Genomic DNA, 18,518 nt, shown 5'->3' with positions numbered 1-18,518 from the left:
GTTTATGGTTTTAGCATTCCCTATTAACCGTTCATGGACAAATTTGATTCGACAAAATCTCGTAAGTGCGTCAAATTGAATAAAAACTAAGAGTCCCATTTACTCAAGAACGGCTGGACTGATTTTGATGATTTGTACTTTATTTTATTGAAACAGGTTGAGTTTTAACATACTGTTTATAATAGCGACAAACATTTTTAAGAGAATGTCATTAATGTTTGCTCAATTTTGTTCTTAATAACGCGACTAAGACAACCAAATAATATTATTTATTTTTTATTGAATAAGTAGGTACCTATATGCTCATAGGTCACCTGATGGTAAGTGGCAGGTGGTACCAACGCCCATAGATATTAGCACTATAAGAAATATAACCATCGCTTACATCGTCAATGTGCCACCAACCTTGGGAACTAAGATGTTATGTCCCATGTGCCTGTGATAACACGGGCTGGCTCACCCTTCAAACTAGAACATGACAATATAAGTACTGCTGTTTTGCGGTAGAATATCTGATGAGAAGGTGGTACCTACCTAGACGAGCTTATACAAAGCCCTACCACCAGTAAACTGTGTTATATGTATAGAAATTTGGGAAAAACAATTTTTTTAAATAGCAGCAGTTTCTTAGTTATAAATATTGCATCTTACAGTTATCGGATAAATTATTATGATTAATGTTTAATTTACTTAGTTTTAAATTTCAATTTGCAATCCCGTTTGATGTTTTCACTCTACGAAGAGCAGCATACACTTGATAAAAATTAATTGAACTAATAAGCTGACTTACAAGATAGCTTGCATTTTGATTATGTTACGTATAAAATAGCTTTCTTAACCTACTATTAATTAATTAAAATGGGAATAATGAATAAACAAACTTCTATTTCTTATCCGTTCGGTAGAATCTGCATTCCAAACTGGTGCGGTGGTGTCTTTTGAAATGACGATTCAAAAGTGAAATTTATTAATATATAATATAAATATATTTGCAATGTTTTACTTAATTTAAAAAATAGTTTCGTTACAAAAATATTTAATAATTATTCTTTTGGAGTTCTTACATTAATTGTTTCCATTGGACGCTCCTGCGGTTTACAACTGAAAGCCTGAAAACAACAAGAGCTAGTATTAATTCTATTATATTTTAATATCGCAACGTTTAATTAAATTTGCTGTTGCATCCGATTAATTATGAATTCCTCTTAAATATTAGTTAAAAGTAGAAAACAGTTAAGTTTTAATATTTCATCTTGTACATTTATTAATATTATTATTCATTACAATAATTTATCTTACCATTTTTAATAATTGTGTAATAAATACACGATTTTAATTCAAATTTTTTGCTTTCTTTATTTCTACTTACTTGAATAAAGTATTTTTTGATTTTGATTTGAATGCTGATTAATAAAATGAACGATTTCGTTCGTTTATTGATAGTATTAGAGTCACGAGTTCTTGACCGGACGTTGTAGGGAACCCCTCAAGGGCTGTATTATTAGTGCGGAAGATACGTTCATGCATTTCCCTAGCATTTATTTTAATCGTTTGATTGAATTATAGAAAAAACTTTGTAGTAAAATCAGTTATTTCCAACTTTAAAACGTGGCAAGGATCAAAGCTGTTTAAATTGCGATACTTGGAATTTGTGACGCAAGAAAATAATATGACTAGAAATTATGTTATTGACTTGACATAATTCATTCAAAGGAAGTTATATAAGCGTTTGCTTATACGGAGGCAAACTCTAGCTTTGAAGTACTTAATGGATAAATTTAAATTACTGTATCGATAGGGGGTTATTCGATCTAACCTTTTTTATAAATGTTGTTTTTTCTATGTTCATCAAGAGATTTATTTGAACATCGCAGAAATAAGTTTCAGAGGCAAGACGTGGGTTTGTTTATATTCTGTTTTGTTGGAACAGAGCCGATATAACTGTCTTGATTAGCAACCGATTACTATTCTTAGGTTGACAAACTCCTAATATATTTAAATTAATTCTTAGAAAGTGGCTTTGAAATAAATTGATGCATAAAATTTGTTTTATACAATAGTAATTTCAAAACCAATTAAAATTTGGCGTACGGCTCTAAATACAATGTACGAGAGGAACTTCAAAATTTCTCTGAATGGAGGGAAAAGAGCGGGGCAAGAATATTAAGCACCACAGTACCTTTATATAATTAAATTCTTATTAGTCCTTCAGACCGACTTTTGCCAGGGCGGCCAATCTCAAGAAAGATTAGCCAACTGCATAGGACATATTATAGTGCACAAGTATGTACGCAAACATATTTGCACCCTCTATTCCCTAACTTTCATAATCTGAGATGGGACAACAATTCGACACGACCGGAAACAGTTCAGGCGCAAGACCAACGGCTTTACGTGATATCCGAGGCTGGAGAGTGTACACACTTTCAACTTCCAAGTGTCAGATTGCCGTCCCATCGGATTATGAAAGCTGGGGAGAAGAGATTGCACCTGTGTTTGCTTTTGTCGTTATTTATAAAATCTCGTGTATCATTTAACTTTGTATCTCTGTTGCCACTTTTGAGATTCGATGCTTCAAAGAAACTCCGAGAATGACAGTCACAAATACCATTCTGTTATTTTCTAATTTTGAATTAAATTGATATTATAAAAATAATATCTAACAGTATTCATCTGTATAGACAATATAATAAAGCTAACTATGTTTTACATACAGCTTACTAAAACTAAGTATATCTAACTGATAAGCTGCGTACTTTTCGTAAAAGATTTTGTTTCAATATAGGCGTTAGAAATTTGCCTAAACTACACAAGTATTATCCAAGGAAAATTGATTCCGCGCCAGCATCGAATACGTAACATCTGATTGAAATTGAAGCATATCGAATCGATAAAAACAATTTTCTTTCGCGGATTGTTGATATGGAGAGGGGAGGATATTTTCGACGGCGTTTTGATATGAAATGTATGAAACTGAAACGTGACTGCGTGTCGGATAAGATTAGATGGCGATGCTGAGTTCGTCAGTTAACGCTGACTGGACTGAAATCTGTTGCAATCGCTTCGGGCGTAATTTGGTTCAAACGTAGCTGGTCTTGAGCGCTTGGCAGTGTATGTATACACATATGTACGGGTAATATTAGAACGCACACCTGATCAAGCACAAATTAACCACAAAATATAAACAGGATAGGATACAGAATGTAGCGGGAACCATTATTAAGTAAGTATAACCATTTCATGCCATAATTTTTTTTTCTTTATATATGTGTATTATATATATACTGTTGTCATATTTTATAAAACCTAATAACAAAGGCTGTATCTAATTTTAACTGTATATTGCAATTTTTTTTTATTTATTTATCCCTTTAAAATATTTTTCCTTCTTGGTTATGCTGGGAGAAATTTCGAGGGATAAGAATTATTTTTATATTTCATTCTCTTTTGACATTTTGATAACTTGTCTCGATCTTACTTATGGTTCGTATATTCACGTGAAAAATTTAAATATTTTTAAAATATTTTCTTTTTCAAGATATAACTGATATTTCAAAAAAAGAATATTTCAGCAAATAATTTAAATATTAGGTTGGGTTTGAGGTTTTAATTCTATCATATTGCTTAACAAAACGTACTTTAAATTTATGTGAATTTCATTAATACTAACAGAAACATTTTCCATTTTGATTATGCAGTTATAATGACAAATTTACGTGATCAAGTTAAATTTAAATTACAAATTATACGTTAAACGAACCGCAAAGTATTACTAGTGTATTAATTGAATAACAAACACAGATATTATACGCGGTTTATAATTTAACCCGAATTTTGATGTTTCTCTCGAATGACGTTCAATTTGATTAACATTAACATAAGCCCCGCTTCATTAACAACTAACCAAGTATTAATTTGTATGTTTTGCAATTGATTAAATACTGTTCTATTCAGTATATTACTATTTATAAAGGAAAATTGTTAACTATATTGTTCAGTTGTGGTGTGTACGATTATATTATGTTCATTAATTGAAAATATATATTATCGCTTTGTTTAATGTTCTCTTTTGCTTGAAGGTTGCTTTGTTGAGGTATTTTCATATTAATATTATTTTTTTAACTGAGTTTAATACTTCAACTATCCTAAATTTATACTTTAAGCGAGGATCAAGTAAATAATTTCATTAATTATATACCAATAAAAAACAAAATCATTAATTTGTTTTGGTTTTTTAAATATCTACAAATATGGGTATATTATATATATATAAAATATTGTGATATATGAAAGGTTAAATCAATACTTATTTGTTAGCTAATTATTGCTTGTATTTATTACTAAAGAGATTATGAGGATCAACCTTGTATTATGGGCATAAATAATAATTCATTGTGTCGTATATTTATCTATTTTCATATTGTACAAATTACCTTCACACTCTTAAGTTCATTAATTCGTATTGCTAATAGAGAGATTACATTTTACTTACGAAATTAAATTGCATTAATACCACTTTTATTTAATTATTATAGTTAATGTATATATATAACTTCACGATTACTTTATAGTAAGAAAATATAACAGCCATACAGTAATATTATACAATAAAAACAATTATCGTACCTTAGTATTACTCTTACTTAGATGAGATGGCCCAGTGGTAAGAACACGTGAATCTTAACCGATGATCGTGGGTTCAAACCCGGGCAAGCACCATTGAATTTTTATGTGCTTAATTTGTGATTATACTTCATCTCGTGCTTTGCGGTGAACGAAAACATCGTGAGGAAACCTGCATGTGACTAATTTCACTGAAATTCTGCCACACGTGTGTTAAACTGACCCGCATTAGAGCAGCGTGTTGGAATATGCTCCAAACCTTCTCCTCAAAAAGGGACAGGAGGTCTTTACCCCAGCAGTGGGACATACTGTGGCTGTTACGATTACGAGTAATACTCGCTGCTTGGCAGGCAACAACTGAACTTTGGCACTTGTTCCTCTCTTTAATATTGAATGACGGATGAGTCAAATTAGTATTTTATTCATATTATGCAATATACATAGTTTATAAATTTATATATAACATTTTTGTATATTTGAATTTATTTAATGTATTTAACATTATAATGTAATTTACCTATTTATTAAGTTAACTAAATTAAAAATCTATCTATTGTTATATTTATCTATCTATCATATGCAAATTTGTAAATACTTATTGTCAAGACTAGTAAGAGTTTTAACAATTAATTTAGTTTATTCAGATAGTATATTCAGATTTAACTAATTGCTTTAATATTTCAGATTAATATTGGAAGAGAGGGCTATTTTATGAGTTTAAGCTCTTAATTTTCGTTTATAATTCATCTCGTGTTCGGACGAGGAAAACATCGTGAGAAAATCTGCATGTCGTAGACGAAAATCTGCTACGTGTATCTAACAACCCGCATAGCTTTGTGGTGGAGTAAGGTCCAAGCTTTTCCTCGAAAGGTATAGCAGGCCTTAGCCCAGCAGTGGGACACTTACAGGCTCCTACTTACTTATTAATACATATATAATAAGTCAATAGTGAATTATTTTGACTTAAATAAATATAAAATAGTACAACTAAACTTTAAAGGGGACTATAAATTGTAAAATGTTTGTATAGGATAATCCTGGGCATTTAATTCGTATTGCTAATAGATGACAATAATAAACAATAAACGCTACTAGGAAAACATGATTTTGGGAGTCCGGAAATATGACCAGTAAAATCATAGTACCCGATCCACGACCAACTCGTATGGGTTTTATAAATAAAATGTGCTATATAAATATCTAAATATTAATATAATTTTAATATTAATATAAGTTCGATAAAAATAAGTTTTTTTTATTATTATATGCGGTAGGCAGACTTACAAGTTAAAGGCTACGTGATGACGAGTGGTCACCACTGGCCATAGATATTGGCATTGTTAGAAATATATACAAAATTCCTTACATATATCCCCTGTACACACTGGCTCACTTACCCTTCTAATCGATTTTGTGCAAGCTCGTCTGGGTAGGTACCAGACACTCATCAGATATTCTACCGCAAAACAGCAGTACTTGTTATTGTTGTGTTCCGGTTTGAAGGGTGAATGAGCCAGTGTAATTACAGGCACAAGGGACATAAAATTTTAGTTCCCAAGGTTGGTGGCGCATTGGCTATGAAAGCGATGGTTGACATTTCTTACAATGCCAATGTCTAAGGGCGTTTGGTGACCACTTACCATCAGGTGGCCCATATGCTCGTCCGCCTTCCTATTCTATAAAAAAATCCTTTTATCAAATAGGTTTATGAGACTGCGTTAATTTAAAAACTTAGCGCGAAAGTCGCAGATATAAGTTTGTACTTAATAAATATAGGAAGTATATATATATTGTTTAAAAAACGTTTTTGTAGTTTAGAACTATAATAACATGGCTTTAAAACTTTTCTGTATCATGTTTTACTTATGAGATAACGTACACTGTTATACAGATAAAAAATTGCTTTTTTATTTAAAATAACAAATAATTTATTTATTATCAAAAATATAATACATAATTCAGGTGACAGTGCAAAAGTTTCATTAAATTCCAAGAAGTACACAAAATAAAGGTCATATACACTTTGATGAAACTTGAGAATTGATTTGATAGTAAGTCAAGGTATATGTTTTTATACGTATACATTAATTCTAAGGTCTCCTCTCCCTTTTGAGGAGAAAGTTTGGAGCTTATTTTATATATATAAGTGTATATAAATCGAAATACAATTTATTTATTTTTAAATACAAAAGGTAGCAGTGTAATAGTACACTGAAAGTATATTGCAAACTCTAGACAAAGTTGCCTTCACGACATGAAAAATGCATTTATTCTTAACTTTTTGTTGCTTATTGCAAAATTTCATTGGTTGACCAGATCGTAGTAAAGGGAGACCCTTTCGTTACGTATATCACTTGTTTATTTATTTATTTTGAAAACAAACGATATAACTGTATTAAATGAAATTTCATCAAGAATAATTTCAATATTGAATTAAAATAAATTATAATGTTAATGACATACAATATTGTTATATAATAATTATGAGCTCTTTTGACTATGCTAATGGACTCATTGTCCAGTAGCTTGTATGGTAACGGATTAAGTTCCGATTACGGCGTGCATCAGAATGAATGAATGACCAACTCTAGAATACTACTAGTATTTAGTACACCTTTACCTTTTTTTAAATATTTGGTATAGTTTATTAGCAAAAAAAAAATATCGATTCTTATGCACGCCAATTACGATTCTCGTATTGGGTCAAAAAGGTACTAGGATTTTTTATGTGAAAAATGCATTGGCACGCCACAACGGACTCGTATGGCAACTGATGGTGGCTGGGATAAAAATGACTTCATGAGCTAAGCAGGTTCATCAATAAAATTAATATTTAAGAAATTTCGGTAGGTTCGTGAATAATATTTCCGATGGGATATCGCATCACTTATTAGGGTACACGGCTAGCTTCTAGTGATATTGTCTTATGGAAGAGCGTAGACAGTGTTCTGACTCAGGGAAAATACTCTTAATCAAAGAAGTGGGCACCTCTCTAAAACTTGTCACCTATCGTTAAATTACTAAAATAAACATTTTTTTTAAATATGTTTTGATGGACATTTTTAAAAGCAACATTATTTAATATATTAAATAAAACACTATTTTACAGGGAATTAAAAACATTCCTTAGAAAATTTAAATATTCTACGAGTACGTACGTATACGATATTTTCTATTCTTTACTGCCGAGCGCGAAATGAATTATTATAAACATATTTTACCACATGAAATTCAGAGCTTGTTCATGTTTGCAGGATCCAAATATTTTGTGAAGAGATTCTAGACACTAGGCCGTCTTAGCTCTTATATTACATATCGAACTATTGAGTTTGATTTTAGAAGAGTGCACTTTTTCAATAGTTGTACTTTTACAGAAAAAAGTAATGGTAATACAGTAAAATCGATATGTATAATCGTTGATATTGTACTTATTTTGCTTAGAGAAAAAAGACAGACAGAAGTAGCTTATTATTTACCTCTTGTAAAAAAATATATTTTAATAATTAAATACCAAAAAATGTATTATAATTCTTTCAGAAAATTTGCAGATTTCAAAATAAAAATGCAATGAAATTATTAACATTCCAGTACATAATTGGTGTATTTCACATTTTAGGTCATAATAACATCGTTTCGCTATCGTGGAAGTTTCCGTACGCGTCTTTCATACGAGCTCGTGATTTGTGCCTTTGTACACAAGATCCCTCAGAGACAAAACTTTACAAAGTTCCAACGGGATATTGGAAAAGTGTACAGTAAATTGGAGTGGAAATACGCTCCAGAAATTGAAGCACGGAATTAATTTTGCGACTTCCAATGCCTTCTGTTCGAAGACTATGCGCTGTTAAGATTTAATATAGTTTATATTTCTGAAATATTTTATAAAATACATTTGTAATTTGATTATATTATGCAACGATGTCTTTGTTAAAAAGTGAACATGTCAAATTGGGAATATATTTTATGAATTGAATGTATTTATTATTTAAATTTTATTTCTAAAATTATGTAAACAATTTTATTTTTCTATTCTACCTTTAGTCGATAATTATGTTCTTGATTTATCAACATAATTATAAATATAAAATAATTTTTCTATTTCTTTATATTAATATAAAAAAGAATAGGCGTTGGATAAGAATTAATAATAATGACTGAATCGAGTAATATTTTTACAATGTTAGTTCTCTTTTACAATAATATTCCTTAGTAACTTTTGAGATTCGTATATTTTGTTTACAATATTTGACTGACCTTTATAGTTATCTTTATCGATCATACAGGAACATTAACACAATTAACTATAACTCATACAAAATACTACAAAGGAATTTATAACAAACAATACAATTAAATTTTAAGCTATCATGACGTATATCCGTTCGTCATAGCTTAGTTACATCATGATACATATGTATTCAAGGATGTAATAAATAGATATAGAGCTTCATATTGTTCTGGATGTATAGAGATCAAATAAAGCGTTTGCTAATTGGCGTTCTCTTAATACATTAATTCTAGACATAAATTCAATCGCTTGGAACATTATATTTCTCTTTATTCTCTAATTACTATAATATATTTATGTTTTGTCTATTATTGAAGGTAAATGTCAATTAATTTGATCGTCAGCGATGTTGTGCGTCACTTGTTTCGTGAAATGTTTCTTACTTAATTGGGCACTAACCGTTGTAGACTCGCCATTTTCAGAGTCAGTGCCAACATTTTCTTGGCAAACCACTATCCTAGGCCCGAGATATCGTGTGCGAGAATATTGCATTATGGAAATCTGATCAAACGAAAAACGGACAAAACGTGATGTCGTTATTATTTAAGGACACAAAGATATGACACATGTAGTTGGCATTTTTAGATATTGTAAAATAATATAAGATGAAGAAAATATTTTTTTTATTGTTGGTACTCTTTGTGGTTGTCACGGGACAGTGTATTTTTAGTTGAAATACAATATAATATGAATAATAATAAAAATATATTATTATGAAATAAAATAACGATCATCACATATTATAAAAACAAAATAATTAACGTAAATAAATCACTAAGTAATTGAGTAAAGAAACAGCCTGTAAATGTCCCACTGCTGGGCTAAGGTCCCCCCTCTCCTTTTTGAGGATAAGGCTTAGAGCACGTTTTGTGGAAACACGTGGCAGTTTTTCGTCAGTCACGTGCACGTTTCCTCGCAATGTAGAAACCCCATTACTTTTATATAATATTAGTTAATTCACCCAACCTTAAAAAGGATTTTTGTATATCGACGTGACATAAAAAGAATAAAAATTAAATTAGGTAATTAAGCATTTATTGAAATTTTGTCTGTCGAGCGTTTCATTCCGTCCCATGGGAAGTGCCTACAAAAAATTTTATGGACGTCAAATTTATACCGCCCTTAATGGTTCTTTTGGTTTTGTTTAATTTTTTTAATTTATTCTACTGTATTTTTGACATTTATTTATTTAAATAGTTGATTACTATATAGATATTTATATTAGTCGAGTATTTTATACAATGGCAAATTATTTAATGTTTATTATATGTTATTATTATATAATTGTAACATGTTACATGTATTATTAAATATAATAGTATAGACCGACAAAACATCAGGCAGAGAGAACAAAATTTAATTTAGCTACTTAATTAAGTCGTATAATTAATCGTTTTTAGTTGTTTTTGTTAAAAATTATATTTGTTTTCACTAATAATCTTATCACTTGATTGATTACAGAATTTATAACCTCGTAAAAATATTCTTCAGATGTCAAAATTAAAATTAAAATTTTAACATCTAAACAGTATTTTTACGTTAAGCTTTATGAATTCACTTGAAACGGCTAATAAAATAATTTTCAATCTCGTGCCCGGAAAGGCAATATATTTAGCTAATAAATTTATTTCCAGTGAAATGAATTGGATTAAAGACTTAATTAATATGAAATTTGAGTTCCATTAAAAACCCTCAAATCTCTGGCGAGAACACGAGTGATTAGAATGAATTTTATAATTAGATTTGGCTAACTAAATTCAATGCATAAGTCTTAATATAATGTTCTTATTTCTTCTAAGAGTTGGTTTCGAAGCAATCGTATCATAGAAAAGTAAAGAAAGTGCTTATATATCTTCGTAATTCAGTCGTTACTCAATGTTAACATTGCCAATTATGCACATAAGTGTTTTAAAGAAAAGGATAAATCATAAACGATAACTTAAGTTTAGTTTGTCTTTTACACGATATTCGTATTTCTATTATATATATTCGTGAAAATTTCCGTTTACATATGTCAGTACTTTCGGAGATATTATTATACGAGTTATATGAAAAAAATCCATCGGAAATAATACTTATAGCATAAGGTTAAGGTTAACGTCGTGTTGTAATATTCGCAAAGTGGCTGGCAGTGGTTGGAGATTGAGAGCTGAGAAACGAGCTCAGTCGCGTGCCATTGGAGAGGCCTATGTCCAGCAGTGGACGACGAAGGGTTGATGATGTATGTATGTATGTAAGGTAATATGTATTTATTAGCATTGAGTACGATTGTTGTTTGTTATCTTTATATTTGTTTCGAAATAATTAAATAAGAACTAAACTCATCACAAGTCTTTGCGAAGTTGGAAAGAGTAGATATTCATCGTATATTTTACAATAATTGCGAATGTTTTTATATCTAAATAATAAAGTCCTCCAGACCGATTTCGGCCACGGCAGCCACTCTCAAGAGAGATTAACCAACTGCGCAGGATATATGATAATTCACAAGCGTGAGCGCAAACACAGGTGCACTCTCTATTCGCTAACTCTCATAATTCGATGGGACGGCAATCCGATACGACCGGAAAGAGTTTAGGCGCAAGACCAACGGCTTTACGTGCTTTGCGAGGCACGGGAGTGTACACAATTCCAACTTAATTCCAACCAGACTCCGGGCTCCTTCTGAGAATTTTCTGATAGAAAAACCCAATAACTTTTTATTGGCCCGACCTGGGAATTGAACTCCGGGTCTGCGGCCTTACATCAAGCCACTAGACCAACGAGGCAGTCATCTAAATACACACTCACTGAACACCATGGCAATGTTCCGATTGAAACATTTTAAGTGATTTAATAAAGTGTAATAATTATAATAACGTTTTTAAATATTATACAAAAATAAATAGCAACATTTATAAGCGGTACTATATCTTAAAAATATCACTCGTATTTATGCGGATAGGTCGATGATGTGGGCATAGCGCTCTACTTGTACCAGTAATTAATGAGAAGAAGAATTTTGCCGTCTCAGTCTGTGTTTACATTGTCAACCTTTGCCTCGGTAATGTTAGACAGACGCCGTAATGTTTGTCGCAGTTAGGGAATCTTTGGAGACTATGAAATAAGAGGTAAAGAAAGAAAATATTTTCAATATAAACCTACCACTATGATTATACAAACCTACTATTACGATACAATAATATTATTTTGTAAACTATTTTCAAAATTAATTAATGAACACTATAAAAATTAATAATATTTTGTATTATAATGATATTATATTTATTAATTGAATGTAAGTTGTTATTTATTATTACAATTTTTAATTCATTGTTTTATATTTATAAAACTTAAATGCTATTATGACAAGATGGACTGACGATTTAAAAAAGGTGGCAGGTACGGGATGGATGCGGACTGCCCTAGATCAGGATGGTTGGCGTTCAATGGGGAGGCTTTCGTCCAGCAGTGGACGGCAAAAGGTTTAAAAAAAAATGCTATTATAAATTGAAATCAATTTATAATTTTATATTCACCACAATATAAATGTTTATCATTAAGATATTTATTTTTATTGAATAGGAAGGCGGACGAGCATATGGGCCACCTGATCTGGCCACCTGAAGTGGTCACCAACGCTCATAGACATTGTAAGAAATGTTAATCATCGCTTAGATCGCCAATGCACCACCAACCTTGGAAACTAAGATGTTATGTCCCTTGTGCCTGTAATTACACTGGCTCACTCAACCTTCAAAACACAACAATAACTAACTACTGCTATTTCGCGGTCATTAATTCGCGGATGATGAGTGGGTGGTACCTACCCAGACGAGCTTGCATAAAACTCTACCACCAGTAAGATATATTTTAATTTTGAATAACTGTGTAGGTATAGAATGTTACTTATCAATATTGAAGAATGTTTTATATATAATTTAAAATTTAATTTAAATAAATAATTTAAAATAAATACAATTCTTAATAAGCTTAGTAGTATGTAAAGGAGTTATGATATATTACAAGCCGTCTCGACATTCGATTATAAGTTCTATAAGGCGGACTAGAGCCATCTGGTAGGGAGATACTAATGAGCTTACTGAGTTCGTTGGCAAGCAAATATCTCACGCTTAAGCTATGTTTGTGTGTGAGCAATCGATAGCACTGAAGAGAACAGTTTGTTTAGTTGTAGTTGAAATATTACACGTACACATGTATTTATCAGTACTTAGAACAAACTATTTTGATGTGTGTGTTTCTTACGATTCAATTATTCAGAATTTTAAGTTAGCACAAGATCGCTTTACGATTTGTGATTATAATTCATCTCATTTTAGGTTGTTAAGGCATAAAACGGTAAGGAAATTTGCATGTGCTGATGTAAATCTTCCATATGTGTATGTGGAATAAGTTCCAAGCTCTATTAATATGAGACAAAACTTTAGCCCAGCATTGTGTAATTTACATGCCGTTAATTCATTTTTAATTTCACAAGATCACTAGTTTATTATAACGTGAAAACTACGTTATGTGTTTTTCATGCTTGTTCTAAATTAGATAATTAATGTAATAAGCAATTTGTATTCACTTTCGCAAAATATTTATCAATTTATAGTTTGCCGATCGTAAAGCCTACATTACTCAAGGATTACATCACGTTCACCTAACCGAAGGAAACGTTTGTGGTTTTAAACTTTTGCCATCTATTTTATAATAAAAAGCCGATATGGCCTAGTGGTAAGAACGCGTGAATCTTAACCGATGATCGTGGGTTCAAACCCGGGCAAGCACCACTGAATTTTCATGTGCTTAATTTGTAATTATAATTCATCTCGCGCTTTACGGTGAAGGAAAACATCTTGAGGAAACCTGCATGTGTCTAATTTCACTGAAATTCTGCCACATGTGTATTCCACCAATCCGCACTGGAGCAGCGTGGTGGAATATGCTCCAAACCTTTTCCTCAAAAAGGGAGAGGAAGCCTTAGCCCAGCAGTGGGACATTCACAGGCTGTTACGAAAAAAAAATCTATTTTATAGCAAATTATACTTGAGTTTTAGACTCGATCACACATTTTTATTTTGTCTAGTCAGTTCGTGATCACGATTGATGCACTTCCTCGGAAGCTTACACGAATTAACGTATTTGATTGAGTGATTAGTGGCTTGAGTGAGCACGTGATTTTGTTAATGTAAAATTAGTAAACGAAAACTCAGTGGTTTCCATCATCATTTAGTTTACAATTTTTCATCCGCCAAAATGCTGTAAACATGGATCGCTTCGCGCGATTTTTTATAGTAACAGTGTCTTGCACATCAGTTGGAATGACATTGGGACACTTCTAACTAGTTACAATTACAAAAGTCAATAAATTTGTATTTAAATATATAAAGAATTATATAAGGGGAAAAAATATTATTATAAAACAACTTTTCTATATTATTTAAAATATCCTTTATCTATAATAATTTTATGTACCTCTTATGTACATTTTTCAAGTATTTTATTATAATTTTGTTAAAATAGCTTTTGGAATTTTAAATATGATAATTATGTTTACCTAGTATATTTTCCAAATAGATTAATTTTAATCAAAGAAAATTCTTTTTGAATACAAAGTTTTTTATTATACCTAATTAGTATTTTATTGATAGTAGTGTAAATAATCAATAAATTATAAGAATGTACATAAAAATAAATGACAAATCAATTTCATAGCATAATTTACATCACTTCACTATCGAAATTAGGTGTAACCTCGTAATTTTTTTAGAGAAAATTTGACTATTTTATGTTTTTGATCAATTCAAGCGTTGGTACCCTGAAATTAAAATGTTAGTTGTACGTACAATATTTTATTTTACCTTCTTCTGAAGCACCTCTACAAAGTCAAGTCAAAGTTAGCAATCTTGCATAATCGATTTAAAGAAGAATATTTGAATTTCAGTTTAAAGTAGTACCTACTACTAGAAACTAAGTGCGTTGTAGAGAATTCTGTTACACTCATACATAACATTTACTTACCCGTTTCAGAACTTCAAGTTTGCAATAAGTTTTGAAACTTCGACATCATGCAACTGAACGACGAGATGAAGTTGGCTTAGTAGTAATGTGTCTTTATTAACTGGTGTTAGTATTTTATTGCTACCCGTCAATCTCAATTTCAGATAGTAGTAATAAGTTTTGTATAATCAAAAAATTGGATTGAATAGATTAATTAAAATTATCAAATTATCGTAAATCTGTAAAGAACTTTCGCCGGCAGTTTACACACTACGCCGAATCATTCATCAATTAGAAGAAAATTACATTTATATGTTAAATAATATTCAATATTCTTATATAATATAATGTCTTCTATAATAAATAGTAATGTCTTTAAATTATATTAATATTATTAATATATTATTTCTTTAACACGAATCTCATAAGTGAAATAACGTTTGATTTTATCTACGTGTCTGTACTTCATATCTCAACTACATTACATTTACGTTTTCGATATCAAAAATATAAACACAATAAGCGAACGACCAAAAGTGTCACATCCAATCAGATCGCGGACGAGCCCATTAAATTTCTTCATAATTCTAAAGAATGAAATGATAAATAATTCATCTTTCCCGCATTACTTAGACTAAGTATACCATATTTCACATCGGTGGCGACCCTTCCCTGAATGCGACATAAAATACAGTCGAGGTAATCCTATCCATCCGTGATTTATGCCGAAGGAGGGTCAATGTGGAAATTTCATACTCGTATATGACATTTTCACATGCAAAAATCTTCTATTAATATTTATAATTTTTTGATAAGAGATGATTTTCTAAGATAAATATAATAATTAAAAAATCTCTGTACTAGATTTCAACTAAAAGCGATGTGTTGTCTGGTGTGTTTTAGCTGTAATATCATTAGAACATGTTATTGCTATTTCGTAGTGTTCACATATAGACGGAATTAAATGAAACCTTACAGCTTTCGAAAATATATCTATAAGAAACAAATTTGATACTCGACGCTCGACCCCATCGTAAAATTTTGTAAATCGACTTACGACAATACGACTTTTGATACGTGTGTCCCTTGAATATTATAATTATTGTAGTCAGTAGACTTGTGGTAGAGCTTTTTGCAAGCTCGTCTGGGTAGTTACCACCCACTTATCAGATATTCTACCGCAAAACAGCAGTACTTGGTATTGTTGTGTTCTAGTTTGATGGGTGATTGAGCCAGTGTAATTACAGTTCCCAAGGTTGGTGGTGCATTGGTGATGTAAGCGATGGTTAACATTTCTTACAATGCCAATGTCTATGGGCGTTGGTGCCCACTTACCATCAGGTGGCCCATATGCTCGTCCGCCCTCCTATTCTGTTAAAAAAAAGTCAATATCGCATGTTACTTTTTAATTTTTTTTTTTATATTCGCCGGGAGGGCAAATGACTCTACTCCACCTGTTGGTAAGTGGTAGTAGAGTCCAAACGCGACGACGGCCAGTACAGACGGGAAAAACGTTCTGCACTAGCCGCCTTCGCCTTGCCGGCCCGCAAGATGCCTCTTCACGCCTCGTTTGAAGGAACCCGGGTTGTAAGAGGAGGGGAACACGTGAGCTGGTAAGGAATTCCATTTTTTGGAAGTGCGACAAAGAAAGGAGTTGCCAAATTTCTTTGTTCGCGATGGAATTGATGTCACAGTTAGGCGGTGACATCGAGAACCAGCTCGCGTGGACTTAAGAAGGAAGGAGGAAACAGGAATTAGAGAGAATAATTCCTCAGAGCACTCGCCGTGATACAGTCGATAGAAAGCGCTCAGTGCTGCTATCTCACGACGCAATTGTAAAGGTTCAAGGGTGTTTGTGACCTTTACGTCGCCAATAATGCGTACGGCACGTCGCTGCAACCGGTCCAAGGCCTCAAGTAGGTACTTAGTGGAGCCATCCCAAAGGTGCGAGCAATATTCCACGCAAGACCGTACCTGTGTTTTGTACAGCAGGCACAGTTGTTGTGGCGTGAAAAAACGCCGCACCTTGTTCAGAACTCCGAGTTTCCGTGAAGCTGTTTTTATAACAGCCTCGATGTAATCCCTTGGACTAAGGTCGCAGCGAACGTCAATCCCCAGCATGGCGATTTTGCTTTGCATCACCAGCGGAGTACCACAGAGGGAGGGAAGAGGGGAAAATGTTGACTTTTTCGCCGTGAGAGCGCATACCTGTGTTTTCTTGGCATTAAACTCAACAAGATTATCAGAGCCCCATTTGGCGATGAGCTCTAACGTCCTATCGAGTTCAATGACAAGATTCTTCCGCCTCTCCTCAATTTCCGCTCGCCCAGCCACTGCGCGTCCGTGGTATCCACCATGCACTGTACTATCGTCTGCATAGCAATGTATGTTCCCAAGAGAGAGCATATCATTGATATGCAAAAGAAAGAGTGTGGGCGATAGCACAGATCCCTGGGGGACCCCAGCATTCACTACATAGAATTGAGAAGCGCAACCATCAACTAAAACACGAAGGCTACGCTTGTGTAGGAAGCTGGCAATCCAGGTGCATAGCTGAGCAGGCAGACCATATGCCGGCAGCTTGGAGAGAAGACTTCTGTGCCAGACCCTGTCGAAAGCCTTGGAGATATCGAGGCTGACAACCAACGATTCTCCATGCTTGTCGATAGCTTCACCCCAGAGGTGCGTTACGTACGCTAGAAGATCACCTGTGGACCGTTTTGGTCGAAACCCGTATTGACGATCATTAATTAAAGAGTGATCTTCTAGGTAATGGATCAGTTGGTTGTTTAAAATCCGTTCCATCACCTTACAAAGTACTGAGGTGATAGCTATTGGCCGATAATTTGCCGGGTCAGACCGATCCCCTTTTTTGGGAACCGCTTGCACTTTAGCTCTTCTTCAAGCCTCCGGCACACTTCCCGAAGAGAGAGAAAGTTGGAACAGGTGCGTTAACACAGGAGACAGCTCCGCTGCGCACTTCTTCAGCACAATGGCTGGTATTCCATCGGGACCGCTAGCTTTCCGTACATCAAGTGATTGCAGCTCCGCACGCACATCACGTTGCCTGATTTTAATGTCAGGCATCGTATGGCCACATGCAGGTATTGTAGGTGGCAGTGCACTACAATCATCGATGACGGAATTGTCGGCAAAGAGTTTAGCCAGGAGATCAGCTTGCTCTTGCGGACTGTGAGCTAGCGATCCGTCCGGATTTCTGAGCGGTGGCAGCGAAGGTTGGCAGAAATTGTTTTGCACAGACTTGGTCAGACGCCAGAAGCTACGGGAGCCCCTAGGATGCGAAACAAGGTCATTACCAATCTGTACAATGCGCTGTGCATTCGCTCTCGTGTATGCCTTTCTACAGGACTTGGAATTTTTATTATAGTTTGCTTTCAGTGAGTCAATGTTAGATGCCCCGCTAATGCAGCCGTTGATCCACTTGCGATAAGCCGCCTGCTTAGCTGATACAGCATCGGCACATTCACGAGTGAACCAACGGTTACGCGTACTCCTACTGACGAGATCTGAGCTAGGAATGTAGTATTCCTAATATTTTACAACCGTAATATTTACGTAGGTCTACGTATAATTTGGAGTTTTTTTTCATAACAGCTATGCA

Source organism: Nymphalis io, chromosome 14, assembly GCF_905147045.1.
Source record: "Nymphalis io chromosome 14, ilAglIoxx1.1, whole genome shotgun sequence".
Classification (NCBI taxonomy): domain Eukaryota; kingdom Metazoa; phylum Arthropoda; class Insecta; order Lepidoptera; family Nymphalidae; genus Nymphalis; species Nymphalis io.
The sequence above is the reverse complement of the archived record's forward strand: the minus strand, read 5'-3'. Positions refer to the sequence as shown.